General features: G+C 39.1%; 1 pseudogene; it reads right to left on the reverse strand.

Annotated features, from left to right (window-relative positions):
* Positions 1-16,461, reverse strand: part of LOC113909292 — a 43,412-nt pseudogene extending 26,951 nt beyond the window's left edge.
* Positions 16,462-17,422: the final 961 nt, after the last annotated feature.

The raw sequence follows: 17,422 nt of genomic DNA on the forward strand, positions 1-17,422 counted from the left end.
GCCACCATGCTCTTGCCTTATTTAACGTTGCCTGAAATTCCCAAAATAGAGCCTCTTTTTGAGGGATCATGAGAAAGTTGGCAGATACTGTGTATTAATTCGCTAGGGCTGCTCTAACACAATACCACAGACTAAGTGGCTAAATTAATAGAAATTTACTTTTTCACACTTCTGGAGGCTAGGAGCCAAGATCAAGGTGTTGGTAGGTTTAGTTTCTTTTGATGCCTCTCTTCTTGCTTTGCAGATGGCTGCATTCTCACTGTGTCCCCATATGTTAACCCCTGGGTCTGTGTATTACTTGTTTTTTTATTTCTTTGTCTTTAATTGCTTCACTTAAACTTAATTACCTCTTGAAAGACACTGTGTCCAAATGCAGTCACATTCTGAGGTACTGGGGGTAAGTTCTTTAACTTATGAATTTGGAGGGAGACGTAATTCAGCCTATAATATAACATATATGTCATGACTCACAAAATGTCTAGATTGCACTGTCCAATATATTAGCCACTAGTCATTTAAAGTTGAATTGATTAAAATTAAATAAAATATAAATTAAGTTCTTCAGTTGCACTGGCCGTATTTGAAGTGCTCAATAATCCTGGATAGCTACCATACACAACAGTGCAGATATAGAACATTTCCATTATCACAGAATGCCTATTGAATAACACTGATCTAGATTATTTTTCACATAGATACCTATTGATAAAATACATTCTCGTTTAATGGAACCAAACTTGCGCTGTAAAATATTTTGTTCCTGTATCAGTTAGCAATGCATTCAGCTATAGATAACAAAAGCTCAACTATAGTGGCTTAAAAAAGAGTTTATTATTCCTATTGTAAATTCAGCTCTTCACCCGTGTCAGGGCTCATATCACCATGATTTTCTTAGTCTTTCCTTCATGGTTGAAAGGTGGTTACTTTGGCTCCAATCATTTCATCCATATTTAAGATAAGAAGAAGGTGCAGGGCATCTGGTGGCTCAGTTGTTTAAGTGTCCCACTCTTGATTTTGGCTCAGGTTATGGTCTCAGGGTCATGATCTTAGGTCGTGAAGTTGAGCCTTGTGCTGGGCTCCACACTGGGTGTGGAGCTTAAGATTAAGATTCTCTCTCTCCCTCTACCCTTCCCCACTGGCTCCCTCTCTCTAAAAAACAAAAATAAAAAAAAGTAAACAACAACAAAACACACACACACACGCATAAAAAAATAAAAAAAATGAAGAAGAAGGTGAGAGGAAATGTGTGGCATCTGTATCAGGAAAGCAAAAGCTTTCCCAGAAATCCCTTAGCCAACTTTGGCATGTATGTAAGCCACCAGGATTTTTCTATGCCCACTCATGGAATATAGTTAGGAATAATGGATTGGGAGTCATGGTTAGGACAGTCAAGGAACAAGCAGTGTCTTCCATAGCTTTCTAATAGGATTTGTGAAAAATAGTTCCTGATGTCACAGGGACATTAGCAAGAAACAAGAGATTATATCCCATCATTCCTCTAAAGAGGACAAATATTGAAGATCTGGATTTTCTTCCTATTCAACAATGCATATTCTCAACATTTACAGAATAGGAAGGAGTGGCTACCTCTATCTGAATTATTTATACTGACTGCAATAATGAGAGTGAGCACATAGAACAATTGAGAAAGTATGTCTGTTACTCGAAAGCAGTGTGATGAAGTGGAAAGTGGATAGATTTTCTTTCACCCGTCGATGTAATTAGTAAATTGATCAGGTCCCCTATCCTAGTTTGATAATCTGTAGGATGGAGATGGTTGTGAAATCAAATGAGCCGACACATGTGAAATGTGTCTGGTGTGAACTAAACACCTCACAAACATTACTTCTGTATCCTGCTTCTTTTCATATGGTGTGCAGAGTGGTCTCAAACTGAGCTTTCAGAAATGATCACATAAAATGCCCTAAAATTTCCAAATAGAGATTGAAGTCTTAATGTGAAACATTTGCCTAATAACAAGTACTCAGAAAAAGTATCTTAAGTCCTTTGTTTAAATCTGGTGATGTCACGCTTATCACAATGTGTTCTTTTATTTCCCTGAAGTTAAAAATTACTAAAAAGAATTAAAGATTTATTTTTTTCCCTTAAATTTCTTTTACTTACTTAATGTGCAGATCTGGACATAATTTACAGTAAAATTGACCTCTGCTTAGTGAGCTTCAGAAGCTAAATGGTCTCCGAGAGGAAACACATGGAAGGGGAGGTGATTAGAGGAACAAATGTGGGGAATGATGACAGGCAGGTTTTCTGTATCCTCGGCAACTTCTAGCCAAGAAAGATGGTTGTCACAAGAAACCAGCTGGGCCCCAGAAGAAGCCATTCTGGAGAAAGAGGAAGAGGCTAATGAAGATTTACAAGAATGAAATTTATCTCATATTAACAATGAGAGCCTTGGAGCCATACAGCCATCCTCAGGGTGAACAAGGCAGAGAGAAAAGTGCACAGTTAGAGCAATCATTTGAATTGCTACTGGGTTTTTTCCTTGGATATAGTGGCCACCTGGGGCTGCAATCAGCTTAATTATACCTACAACAAAAGGAGTAGCACAAAGGAAACAGGTATATCTGAGGAAAATCTACTGTAAATAGTTGCTCTGATAGAAAGGAATCTGAGAACCCTAGATTTCCCCTGTGAAATTAAATGGGTCATAAATTCTACTCGCTCTTGCAATATAGGAAGGATTTTGAAGGTGGACAAGGGAGCTTTCTTCTTTGTTGCTGTTGTTTGAATTGAAGTCTTCCCAAAGCCTGTCTTAGGCACCCTACTTCTGAGATGAGACCCTTGGAATGCTTGGTACATGTAAACGGCAAGATGGAATTCACAGAAGGGTAGTTAGAATGGTGGAGCAAAACGAGATTAAGAAGAGTGTTAAGTTTGGCTAGACAGTGAGGAACAGGATGGTAAGCATTTTGTTCCATATTTGGAAGGCAGTAAGTAGTGAGGGCCAAAGGGACTTATTTGCTGTGTTACTTGGGGCATAATGAAGCGTAACGAGGTAAAATGAAAGTAAGGAGAATTTAGTGAGTATTTGTAATGCCTCCCGCCAGGAGCAACTACAGGTTAGCCTTCTTAGAACAGGCCTAATTTAGCACAACGTGCTTTCTCTGGGATTGAATGCTATCCATTTCACTGTAGAATCCTTTCTTGCAGAGAGGCACCGTGAGCACTTTTATCGATGATTTAAGACTGCTTTAGGCTGTCACTAGAAATAATGTTGCAAGAAGCAGTTCTCTATTGTTTTGCATATTCAACCATTTAAAATTGCGTGCTTGCTCCCCCCCACCCCTTCTTCAACAAACCACTGTCTTGATTTGGGTAACCACAAAAGTGGAGCTTGAAATAAGGATTTAGTGCACATCATTTATTTGGGAAGTGATTTCAGGAAGTAGGAGGAAAAAGAGGAGTAAGACAGGAGAAAGAAAAGCCAATAAAGGCTGCATTCTGAATTCTCTACTATTGTAGGCAATGAGGGTTCAACTCACAGAATACTTTCCAGAATTCTTTCTTAGGCCTGGGAAATGGCAGCACTTATCCACTGGCTTCCACTGTGGTGGAGGGTCACCCTCAGAGATGTTAACTGCCCAGAACTTCCAGACACTGGGTTCCCACAGATTTGGCAAAAGGTCCTAAGCAGAAAAGCAAAGGTTTCTTGAAGTCGGAAGCTGTAGGTTACATGGAAGTGTCCACTACAGATGTGGCTAAAATCAGAGGTGGGCCGAGCAGATGGACTCAAGGCTCCAGGAACATCTGCTACAAACCCAATTTACCTCCCTAAGCATCAACTCATCAGATTCAGACTTGTTTAGGTGGAGGACAAAGCACTGTATTTGGCAAGTCAGAGATGGTGCCCTTCCTTCAAAGCCCCCCTTTTTCCATACTTGCAGCATCTACATACTCTTTCTTAATACGCCCTCTTGGGACTTCATGAACTACCAACCATTTTCCCACTTTTACACAGAAATAATTCTCTGTGTTGCCATCAGCTTTTTCACAATTGTCTCATTTAGTGCGTTGCCAAACAAGCAGCTACTCCATGATCTTCTGTGCAACTCCCTACAGAGGAAAGTGATTTGAATTCAGTATATATTCAATAAGTGTAGGTTGATTAGTTTGTTTCTCATTTATATTCATTTTTCAAAAATTGGAAGTGCAGTATGTGCACATGATAAAAATTCAAGGAGTCCAAATGTTTATACAATGAAAGGTCATTCTTCCTTTTACCTTGGGCTTCTAGTGCCCCTTTTCTGATATAGTCAGTGTTAATAATTCTTTATTTATTATTCCAGAAATTGTCTGTGGATATACAATTTTTATTTATCCATTAAAATGCAAATGAGATCATGTTGTATACATGGCCCAGACCTTGGTTTCACTGGACAAGTATGTCAAGTATTGTTTGATAACAGCACATACAGACCTACCTCATTCAATTTCATGGCTACCTTTAATTCCACTGTATAGATGTGTTATTCATCAACATGCTTTTTCTGCTTTCCTATTTCTGGCACTATAATAATCATAACACGGCAGTTAACTTCTCCCTTTTATCAGCCAGGATAGACTCAGATATGCTGTGGTGTATTCGTTTTTATTGTGGTAACAAATTACCACAAGTTCAGCGGCATAAAACAACACAAATTTATTATCTCTCAGTTTCTGTGGGTCAGAATTCTGGGGATGGGTTTGTCTGGTCTTGTCTTCAGACTGACCAACCTGAAAATCAAGATATCAGCTGGGACTGTAATCTCATCTGAGGTTTGAGGTTCTCTTCCAAGTTCACTGGTTGTTGTCAGAGGTCATTTCCATGCAGCTGTATGGCTGCAAGTCATCTCTTGCTAGTCACCAGTTGGGGACTACTCTCAGCTCCTAGAAGCTGCCCTTGTCTATAGACAATTAATAACATGGCTGTTTGCTTCTTTCAAGCCAGATGGAATGTCTGGTTCTGCTTTTTGTCTCTTAAGGGCTCACCTGATTAGGTTAAGCTCACCTAGGATAATCTCCCTTTTGATTAAGTCAGCTGATTAAAGTCAACTGATTAAAGACCATAATCATATCTGCAAACTTTCTTTTGGCCATATCATAAGAATGATATTTCACCATATTCACAGGTCTTGCCCGTACTCAAGGGGAGGGGATCAGGGGGCCATTTTAAAAGTTTACCCACCATCTGTAGTAACAAGCACCTCCAAAATATTAGTGGTTTACAACATTGAAGGCTTATGTTGTACTCAAGCTACATGTCTGTCATGGGATCTCAAAGGGGCTTTGCTCATCATTGTCATGCAAAGACCTATACAGATGGAACACTTGCCTTTTGAACATTGCGGGGATGGCCACACCGGTGGGAAAAGAAAGGTCTGGAGGGTCTTACCTTGACAATGCTTTCTTTGCTCACTCACAATTTACTGGCCAGAATTACATGAGGTTACATCTAACCGCATGAGGACCAGGAAGTGCAATACTACCAAATGCCTAAGAAACTGAAATATCTGGTGAATTGCTTTCATCTATTTAAAATATATCTAGGTTGTCACAGGTAGGCTGATGTGGTGGTACTCAGCTATCTTCCTCAGGAAGATCCTCTGAAATATGACCCTTTCAAATGTGATCAAATGTTTATCAAATGTGATCTTCTGAAATTCACATTTGATAGCCCTGGTGCTCCATTTTGAGACCTCTCGTGATTATGTAGTCGTAGATTTCCAAGGGTAGTTATAAGGGAGGTGAAATATTTTGATTCTGTATTCAAAGAATAATCTATTTTAACATGTGAAAGTTTCATGTTTGAGAAAGTTGTCAGTTGAAGGCTGTTTGATAGTTTGTGCCTTTTAGCTACAGGATTTACTATGAGAGTTTCTGTTGTGTAGTAATGGATCTTGACAGCATCCAAACCACCAGGGAGTGGAATAGGTAATCCAGAGAGCAAAACAAGGTAGCATGTAAGAGACATGATGAGCAGGCAGCAAAAATCTGTTAATGATAAAAGATGCTGCTCAGGGGTTATCTTCTTCTCTGAATTACTTCACATGTCTTTGCTAGCTTCCTTTCCAGTATCAGAATCTTAGACACTTAAAGTCCAACATTCTGTGCACTCTGCACATCCTGTTCAAGTGGACATCCAGTTTTTGTATGAACATATCCAAAAATGGGACCTCACTACCCACTGAGGCGATGTATTCATTTTGTGTAAGTAAAAATTTCAATTGCATACAGTGTAGAAAGAATTATATAAGCTCCAAGTATTCAGCAATAATGAATAAGCAGTAATAAATATTTTTCTATTCTTGTTTCAACTATCTCCCATCCACATTTTCTTTGCTGCAATATTTTAAAACAAATCCTATTCATCAACTTTCTAAGCTCATATCTATTCTAGCAAGTGTATCTAATACATAAAGATTACTTTTACCCATTACTTATCAACCATTTAATTTTTAGATGACTCTACTTATGAAAAACTTCTTCCTTGAATACTGTGCTGAAAATGGGCTTCCAGTAAATTTGGCTCATTGACCCTGGTTTGTCTTTTTGGAACAATGCAGAATAACTTCTCTATCTTTCATAAGACTATCTTGCAATCAGCAAATGTTTAAATTCTGTTTGTGTGAATTATGATAGCTACCTTTCTACTCTGTCCATCTCAAAACTTTTTGTCATCAAACATAATATATTTTGTTTAGTCATCAGGTCTCTGATGAGATTTTGTATCGTAGTCATGCTTCTCTGAGCACATTCCAAATGGCCAAGTATCTTTCTTAAAAATGAGGTATCAGAATATAACTCAGTCCTCTAGAGATGGTCTGACAACTGGAATATGCAGTGCTGTTTCCCTTGGTCTGGAAACACATGTAGGGCAAATTTCTTAATAGGAAAACTGTTGATTTATTTTGAACTTTTAGTCAACTGAGACAACTCAGTATTTTTTTTTTACATAAATTGTTACAAAATGACTTCCTTTTATATGCATTGTATTGATTTTGCTGAATTTAAATGCAGACTTAACATTTTTATCCCGTTTGCATTTCATCTTAGTTTTCACTTGTCTCAACTCTGTCATTCAAAAATTAGCCAGTTCTCTTGGTTTTATGCTATATACAGATTTAATAAGACTGACTTCTGGGTCTATGCGTAGTTGGTAGAGAGGCAGGGAAGCTGAGTGGAAATAAGTCTGGGCTCTGAAGTCAGACAGTCTGAGAAAAATCCTGGCTCTACACACTAGCTGTGTATCAGGAATGGGGGCCCTTACCTTTCTCACCCTTAATTCCTCATCTTTACAATGAAGGATATCATAGTACCTCTTCATAGGGTTTTTGTAAGGAATAAGTCAATTAATATACAACATGCTTAAAATTCCTACCCCTAGCCCAGAGTAAGGACTCAATATATATTACCTATTATTATTAATTAAATATGTTAATAGAGCTGGGTCAATGGCAGAATTTGGAGATTATGAATCAACACTCTTTGGGAAGAGTCATTCAACCAGCCAAGAATCTACCTAAATGTTTTATCATCCAAATGTTTCTATCTTTTTTTAAGACTATCATATAAAACTTTTTAAAAAATGCCTTGTTGATATCAAGATACACTGTTTTCCTGCCTTTTGATTAATTTTCACATTAGTTAGTTAATTATTGCTTAATCAGTGTAATAGCCATAACAAAAAAATCACAAGTCAGTTTATTGCCTTTCTTTTGAAAATCAGGTTGAAATCACAGTATTGGGCCTGAAAGAAGCACTACTGTAGGCCTCAGCAGCTGCAGAATGAGGTGTGGGGTTAGGAAGAGGTCAGTTGCTTTGGAAGTTTATGTCAGAATGTCCTGAAATAAGTTGATAGAAATTAGTTGGTAAAACAGTAGCTTTTATGGGTTCATAAGCCAAAGTTGGTGAGTTTTTCTGAAAAGCAGTGATCACCCCAAACTAAGAAAGTAATATCGTAAGACAGATGGCTTGAAAGAGCAGCATAGGACATGTGGAAGAAAATCTGTAGAACATGTTCAATAAAAAGAAGAATCTAAACTAAACTAGAAAAGTCAGACCGGACTGCTGAAGGTTATCACCACTGCCTTTGGGAGTGACAGGGCTCAGAATGAACCTTCCAAGAATGTGCCACTTTGGCACGCATGCTATTTTCAGTTTAAGACAATCAAAGCCCAGAAAACTCAGACAGGGCTTTTACTGTCCCCTTAACTGCCTAAAGGAATTTTGGTAGATGGCCTGGTCCAGGAAGAGAGATATCACCAAAGATAACTACAAAGAAATGGGCTAGGAGCAGTAAACTGGGGGGAACTCAGTTGGGCCTGTTTGTTCAAAGTCCTCTCTGTGTCCTATCATCTCTGCATGTCACCACAAACATTTATTTACCAAACATTTGCTCTTCCCATCTTCCTGTAGATTGAAGTCCCCCACTTTGAAATCCTAGACCCTTATCCCCCCCCTTTTAGCTCAGAATGGCATATAAGCCTCAATGGTCTGATTGCCTGTGGGTCTCATATTCTTACGGGGCCCTGTACATACATAATTAATTTTTTTTCCTGTTAATCTGTCTCATGCCAACTTAATTATTAGGTCAGCAAGAAAACCTAGAAGGGTAGAGGAAAAATTTTCCTCCCCTACAGCTGGCATAGTCAGGAGGATCAACCTTGGACATTGCTTGCTCTGAGACAGCTGTAGCTGAGAGATCTTGGGACATCTGACAAAAAGCTGGCAGAAGGTAAAAATTCTTACCCTATCAGTCTTCTGGGTCTCTGCCTGCAGGGTCCAGTGGAAGCAAGAGTGGTGAGAGTTGCTTTTTTTTCTTTTCTAAATTTAAATTAGTGGGAGAAAATATTTGTGGAACTAGTTAAACAAACTTTGCTCTGGGTTAATGTGCACATGAGGTGAAGGCTGTTGCTAAGGGACATCTTGGAAGCCAAAGTGGCAAAACTGGTGAGCACAGGTCAAGCACTTAAGAGCCAACCTTAGCCCTATTCTTTCAATAAGATGAAAGAACAGAAGAAATTGGACTTAGAACAAAAATTTAAAGCCACACCTAATATAGATTCCCATTTCCTCCGTCTTATGTGCCCTTTACTCCCAACTCTCTGTCCCTGAAGATAGTTGGTAAAACAGTAGCTTTTATGGGTTCATAAGCCAAAGTTGGTGAGTTTTTCTGAAAAGCAGTGATCACCCCAAACTAAGAAAGTAATATCGTAAGACAGATGGCTTGAAAGAGCAGCATAGGACATGTGGAAGAAAATCTGTAGAACATGTTCAATAAAAAGAAGAATCTAAACTAAACTAGAAAAGTCAGACCGGACTGCTGAAGGTCTAGATCTTTTGGATCTCTGGGTCCCTGGCTAAAACCCCCTCTCAAAACCCAGCTCCATCTTCTCAGCCAGTTCTCTTAGATTCTAGAACTCTTCCAACTTCCCCAGAAAATCCCTTAAACATCCACCTGCCTGTTTTTACTTCCCTTTTTAAACAGATTTACTGACAGCACTCAGACTTGATCTCCAGGCCTGGCATATATAAGTTACTTGTATAAATACTACAAGCCAGGAAGTGAATTCAGAATGAGTCTCATACTCAGAAGTACCTGAGGCAGGCAGTAGGGCTTGCTTTACTGTCTCTTACAATTCTTTTTACTTTACAGGGCTCTGCAATCAGGCTCTACCAGCTTCAGGCATTCCTATGCAATGTCCTTTGTGGGTGTATCCTGGACTTCCACCACAAAGAATTCATATCCCCTGGACAGCAGCAGAGCTTTTAAATTATAAAGCCCTTTACCTCTACTTTCAGAAGATCCTACCAAATTTAGAAAAGAGTTAGAAAGATTAGTGGCTATTCACAACTGCACTCACAGGGACCTAGATTCGTTGCAAAGAAGTATTCTTTCTGTCCATTATTATACTGTGGTTACCAAAGTCAGAGGGCCCCTGGGGGAAAACCCCCTTCACAGAGGAAACGGATGGCTAGAATTTCTCCTGGGCCTTCTTACAAATGACCAGGAAATAGCTCACTTGGAGGCTGATATTCAAGGTCTGATAGGAGCAATAGTAGAGGCTTTCCTCCCTTAAGTAAATTGGTCTAAAGTTAAATTTTGCACTCAGAAAGAAGGATGGCATCTGAAGGTAATTGTGTTGAGCACTTATACAGACTTCTTAAAGGTATATTCCATTGAACATGGAAGCTCTAGAACATAAAAATCTTTTAATTTTTGCTCTAGTGGGAATTTTCTCCCTGATATCTCTCTATCTCTCTCTCTCTCTCATCATCATCATCTATCTAGCTGTTATCTATCTATCTATCTATCTATCTATCTATCATCATCATCTATCTAGCTGTCATCTGTCTATTGTCTATCTATCATCTATCATCTATCTATCATCTATCATCTATCTACTATCTATCTATCTATCTATCTATCTATCTATCTATCTATCTATCATCTATCTGTCATCTATCATCATTTATTTATTATCTATCTATCTATCATCTATCTATCTATCATTATCTATCTATCTATCTATCTATCTATCTATCTATCTATCTATCATCTATCTATCTATATCTATCTATATCTCAATTCAAAATAGAATGGCAGTCCAGCCAACTCTGAGTGTGATAATAGAGGCAGCTATTCAGGTTTTTTAAAATTAGAAGAATGCAAGAATTCTTGCTTTGCAGCTTGAATCTTTAGAAGGGCAAAGGCATGACTCTGAGAGTAACTTAAGGCCCACTCGGACCCCTCCCTATTTGCCTCCAGACAATTGCAGATATTGCAAAAAATCAGGACACTGGAAGAAAAATTTTCTGACACTTAAGAGAAAGGAAAGTTTAGGGAACAATCTCCATAGACTCCAGCACTCCCAGAAGGTTTGTTGTCCTCCTCCTGTGGCACAATTCCCCTCAAATGACATGGTTAGCTGATCCTCAGTAGCACCCCAGAGCTCACCACTAAACTTAACATAGAGGATTGGAAATGATTTCTTAATTGACATTGGTGCAACTTTCTCTACCATCTGCTCAGGATTTATCTTTACTTGTCACCTCTGATTCTATTCAAGCTGTTGGAGTCTGGGCAACTTATTTCATTGACCATATCTCAGCGAACCCCAATATCCTTAGGTTCTCCTTAACACTCATCATGGCTTTCTAGTGTCCCCATGCCTTTTGGTAGAGATTTTTTTTAAATGTAAATTTAATGCCACTATAAACTGCAATGAGTAAGGCATTTTGTTTTCCTGCCCTCAGATCAAACTTTAAATTTCTACTTTTCTTATTGGAAGCTCATCTTGATTTAAATTCCTCTGAAGAGGATGAATTTTTAAAAGATGTCCCAATTAGTCTCTGGGCTACACATGCAAATAAAATTGGATTGTTACTGAGTGTGGAGTCTGTGTGCCTTGCATGGAAAAATAATAAACTGTTTCCATCAGTGGTCCTATATTCTCTCTCCAGAGATACAGAAGGAGAAATTGAACCTCTCATAGACTCTTTTGCAGCAGGGTGTACTTGTCCTTTCTTCCTCACCCTCTAGCTCTCCAATATTGGCAATAAAGAAAGAAGATAAATTTGATTCAGGTGGGAACCAAATCTATTGATCTGTGTAAGACCTAAGAGCCATAAACTCTTGTGATTCCTTGCTACCCCACAGTCCCTAATCCAGCGACTATTCTTATCTCAATTCCTGAAGCTGCTGTTGGTTTATAGTGATTGACCTCTGCTCATCTTTTTTTTTTATCCCATTGCATCCTGACTCTTACTTTCCTTTTGCATTTACATTTAGAAGGAGACAGTTAACATGGACTCGCACACTTCAGAGATATTCCTCAATCTTTTTCCAAGTCTTTAAAACTGACTCAGATTCTGTAGCCTTTACCAAGGCTCCACTGTTGTTCAATTTGTAGTCAAACTAAACAGGGAGCTCTTACAGAACCCCTCATTATCCTAAAGACATTAGCTGAACAAGGCCATTAAAGCCTCCAGATCTAAGTCAATGGATGCCAACACCTGGCACATACTTAGGACATGAGGTATCTTAGGGCCCTAAAAAGCTCACCCCAAAATTTGAGTCAACTTTGTCAATCCCTCGTCCCCAAATGAGAAAACAGTTATGTCAATTTCTAGGAACAGCTGGCTACTTCCGCCAGTGGATTCCTAATTTTGCTATCCTTGCTAAACATCTGTGTACTCATCTCCCAGATAACATCCCAGAGCCCATTATCTGGCTTTCAGAGGCATTAGACTCCTTTGAAGCCTTGAAATTAACATTGTCAACAACCCCAATTCTTGGCTTACCTAATTTTGACAAACCTTTTCATCTATTCTGCCATGAAAATAATGCATTGCTACAGGTATTCTAGCACAGACATTTGCCTTTCAAATACATTGTATAGCATATTTCTCATGCCAGTAGACCCCGTGGCATCAGGTATGCCCCCACGCTGTGTGTGGCTGCTATAGCTCCCACCTTGATTGACAAAGCCAGTACTCTCACATTAGGCTCCCACATTCACTTCTGAGTTCCAAGTTCACAAGATAGCACCTCTCTATGTGGCAACAGACCACTTACAAACAGGCTCTTGACTAACCCTTCCATCATTTCACATCCTTGTCACACTTTCAATCCAACTACTTTACTACCCCTCCCTGATGGTGGAGAGCCCCACTTCATTCCACATGATTACCTGGCAATTATTGAAATGGTCTCAAAGCCACAAGAGGATCTCTTAGACACTCCTTTGGCTAACCCAGATTTACTTCTATTTTGCCATAGCTCCTGCAAAACAAATTTCTAGGGAAACATAATAACTGGTTAAGCCATAATTTCTCCACTTGACACACTTAAAACATATTCTTTGCTCACTGTAAAATCGGCCCTAGCTTCTGAAAAATAGTTCTTACTAGAGGTTGCACCTTGGCAAAAGGGAACACTGCTACTATTTACATAGACTCCATGTATGCTTTTGGAGTCTGCCATGCTTTTGGCACAGTTAGGAAGTCCTGTGAAACCTTAACTTCTGTGGGAATTCCCATTGCTAATAGACATATAATTGCTGCCCCATTGCAAGCTATTCACTTCCTTTCTAAAATTGCTATTCTTCACTGCTCATCCCAGACTAAGACTGATACCTTAGGAAATGATAGGGCTGACAAGGCTGCTAAATATGCAGCCCCAAACGGACCACCTGTCTTTTCTCTATCCAATTTTTAAACCTGCCTTTGTCCCTGACTGACATTGTTAACTACCAGGCAAATATCTCACAATCTGAAAAAGACAAATGGATACAAAAGGGTGCCAAACAACTATCAGATGGATTATACATTGGGCCAAATGGACTTCCTGTAGCCCCCTTTTTTTGACCTGTTGCCTTGCACTTATATCCCATCAAATGGGACATAGGTCCAAATGGGGGATAGTTAAGGAACTACAAGACAGTTGGTTTTGTCCTGACATCCACAATATTTCTTTTTTCTTATTTTTTTATTAACATTTAATGTATTATTTGTTTCAGGGGTACAGGTCTGTGATTCATCAGTCTTAGACAGTTCACAGCGCTCACCATAGCACATACCCTCCCCAATGTCCATCACCCACCCACCCCATCCCTCCCACCCCCCCACCACTCCAGCAACCCTCAGTTTGTTTCCTGAGATTAAGAGTCTCTTATGGTTTGTCTCCCTCTCTGGTTTCATCTTGTTTCATTTTCCCCTCCCTTCCCCTATGCTTCTCTGTCTTGTTTCTCAGATTCCTCATATCTGTGAGATCATATGATACTTGTCTTTCTCTGATTGACTTATTTCATTTGGCATAATACCCTCTAGTTCCATCCACGTCATTGCAAATGGTAAGATTTCATTTTTTGATGGCTGCATAATATTCCAGTGTGTGTGTGTGTGTGTGTGTGTGTGTGTGTGTATACACATACATATATATATATGTGTGTGTGTATATATATACACACACGTACCACATCTTCTCTATCCATTCATCTGTTGATGGACATCTAGGTTCTTTCCATAGTTTGGCTATTATGGACATTGGTGCTATAAACATGGGGGTGCATGTGCCCCTTCGATCACTACATTTGTATCTTTGGGGTAAATACCCAGTAGAGCAATTGCTGGATCATATGGTAGCTCTATTTTCAACTTTTTGAGGAACCTCCATACTGTTTTCCAGAGTGGCTGCACCAGCTTGCATTCCCACCAACACTGTAGGAGGGTTCCTCTTTCTCCGTATCCTCGCCAACATCCATCATTTCCTGACTTGTTAATTTTAGCCATTCTGACTGGTGTGAGGTGGTATCTCATTGAGGTTTTGATTTGGATTTCTCTGATGCCGAGTGCTATTGAGCACCTTTTCATGTGTCTGTTGGCCATTTGGACATCCACAATATTTCTAATCAAATTCTTTCCCAGTGCACTACTTGTAAATCTCACCAACCTTTTGGAAGAAATAAGTATACATCTGCCCACACTGTCCTTGGCAGTACTCCAAATGGATTTTATAGATTTGCCCTGAGCCTTAGGCTGTTCTCACTGTTTGGTTATTGTCTGCATGCTTATTGAATGGACCAAATAGTCTCTGACCAGACAGGCCAATGCTACAACAGTGGCAAAGAAATTAATAACTAAGATTATTCCTCATTTTGGCATTCTTTTATGGTTTGAATAAAACAAAGGAACTCATTTAAGAGCAGAGATAAACCACTTGCTTGCAAAAACTCTGGGGTACTCATTAAAACTTCATACCCCATATCATCCTCAATCATTAGGGGAAGTGGAACATAAAAATTTTAGACATAAAAAAAAATTTAGGAAAGATCTGTTAAGAATTGGACTTAAAGCCAGAAGTATGACCTTATAAATCTCTGGAATACTTTAAATAGGAGACGTGGATTGACCCTTTTTGAAATAAAGTTTGGTCATCCAATGCCTACTGGCATCTCTAACCTTCTATTTGTGGGTTAAGTGAGCATTATGAGAACTTAAGTGAACAGTTTGATGCTATGACTGACTATATACAAGAATGAACTAGTATACTTTACGCATATCACCAACAGATGAAAAGAGGCATGGCCCCCACTGACTGACAAGTCTTGCCATGTCTTTCAACCAGAAGACTGGGCATACATCAAGATCTTTAGAAGAAAGCACTCACTGTCACCACAATGGGAAGGATCTTATGAGTTACTGCTAACCACCTATACTGCCATCAAAAAAAAAGAAAAAACTTCCTGGAGGGCACCTGAATGGCTCAGTTAGTTAAGCGTCAGTTTCTTGGTTTCAGCTCAGGTCATGATCTCATGGATTGTGGGATGGAACCCCACATCAGGCTCTGTGCTCAGTGGGGAGTCTGCTTGAAGATTCTCTCCCTCTGTCCTTCCCCCTACTCATATGCACATGTGTGCTTGCTCTGTCTCTCTCAAACAAATAAATAAATCTTTAACAAAAAGGAAAGAAAGAAAACCCTTCCTGGATTCACACAAGCCATGCTGAAAAAGACCCAGAACATCACTCTGAAGACAACTGGAGACAGTCCCTACAGGTGACCTTAAATTAAGGATATCTAAGGCGAATTCCCAGGACCCAGAAGCAGCCCACAGCTCAAAGTAAACAGCTTTTTCTAAGATCACAGATCAAAAAACTTTGCTTTCACCTATTTCCCACCTTTTAAAAGACTTTGCATATGCATACACTAAAAACAAAACAAAACAAAACACACACACACACACACACACACACACACACACAACCCAAAGCCAGAAACCAAAAAGCAAAAATCTGCCTTCTCTTATGAGCATTTCTCCTACATTTATTAATCTCTTATTAAAAAGCTGACTGGAGAGGGCTTGTCTCTATCTTACCTACTTCCTCTCTCTAGGTTTCCTCTGTTGGCTCTTTTTCAACTATGTCTTGTTCTAATTAACCATTACTTTTCAACAAGTTGGGCACAGACCAAACACCCACCTTATGACAGTTTACCAAACTCTGGCCACACTAACTAATCAATCTGATTGTTAGTTATGTCAACATCTAGATAGTACAAAAGAACCTGAACTAGTCTTTGTTCCTGCTGATGTGAACACCTGGTGGACTAAGTATGGAAGATGGATGAGCAACAGGATATGGTATCCATGACTAGAAAAACATCACTCTATCTCTCCTTCTGCTGAGTTATGTAGGCCCAGGAAAACCTCTATAGAAACCCAAGGACTGTCTCTTGCCCAGATAAAGACAATAGATGAAAATTTTCCTCTTTGTATTGAAAACAGACATGCCACTGGACTTTTCCTGGGCCATAAACCGACAATATTGCAGTCAAACCCATGGTTTGATTCTATAAATGGCATCTTCAAATGTGTCAAAGAGATTAAAAGTGACTCTAGGACTAATTTCTATAGCACAGATGTTTGCCAAATCACCATATGTTTTGGATGGTTCACAGGCCATCGCTGAATGACTTGGGGTATCTTAGCTGCTTCCCTATTAGACTTCCCTGTACCCCAAACTATTTATGGGTTAACATAAAATCTGAACTAACTTGGCCAGGTGACAAAACTGAGCTTTATAGCTGCCAAAGCCAGATTGCAGGCCTCCTATATCAGATATTTTGCAATCTATTTTTCTCATTCAAACTAACAGTAATAGTAGCAAAAGTCACAGAATGCCCCAGACCTGGAAAATTATAGATTTCACTCTGACCTTATCATTGAATCACACTGGCCTTTTTCTATTATGTGGTGACAAAGTATGTAAGGGGTTCCCACCTAAATGATCAGGGACAATGTTTTCTTGGATGCCTGCCTCCTTATTTCATAAGATACTTCACCTTAAATGCAAGCCAAATTACAAACTTGAGCTCCTTTGTTTAAAAAGTTGGGCCATATAAACATTTGGATGAGAAGTCATAGAAAATCTACTTGTGTGTCATCACTCCAAATTCTTTTCAGCATTGGGGACCTTATTCCCAACCTTTGGAAATTATGAATTGGAAAAGGCAATCTTTTTCCATGGTAATAAAATAAGAATTCAACAACACTATGCAAACTTTGGAACTACTCCAGTCAGAAGTTAACAGTTTAACATCTGTTGTACTCCAAAATTGTCATGCTCTAGATACCCTGACTGCCCAGCAAGGAGGGGCTTGTGCAGTTATGAAAAATGTTGCTTCTTTGTAAATCAAACAGGACAAATACTGTCTAACTTACATCTATCTATTAAAAGAGAAGATTAATGCTTTTCATAAGATAAATGAAGCACAGCCATTTTTTTGGACTGATCTATTCCTAGGATTTAGGAGGCTGGTTTAATAGGGTGTGGAAAAATGTGCTTCAATTTGCTCTTTTCTGTTAGTTCATCCTCATTCTAATCTATGATCTCTTTTCCCTTTGCAGATCTATTACCACGTGGC

Source organism: Zalophus californianus, chromosome 6, assembly GCF_009762305.2.
Source record: "Zalophus californianus isolate mZalCal1 chromosome 6, mZalCal1.pri.v2, whole genome shotgun sequence".
In the NCBI taxonomy this organism is placed as follows: domain Eukaryota; kingdom Metazoa; phylum Chordata; class Mammalia; order Carnivora; family Otariidae; genus Zalophus; species Zalophus californianus.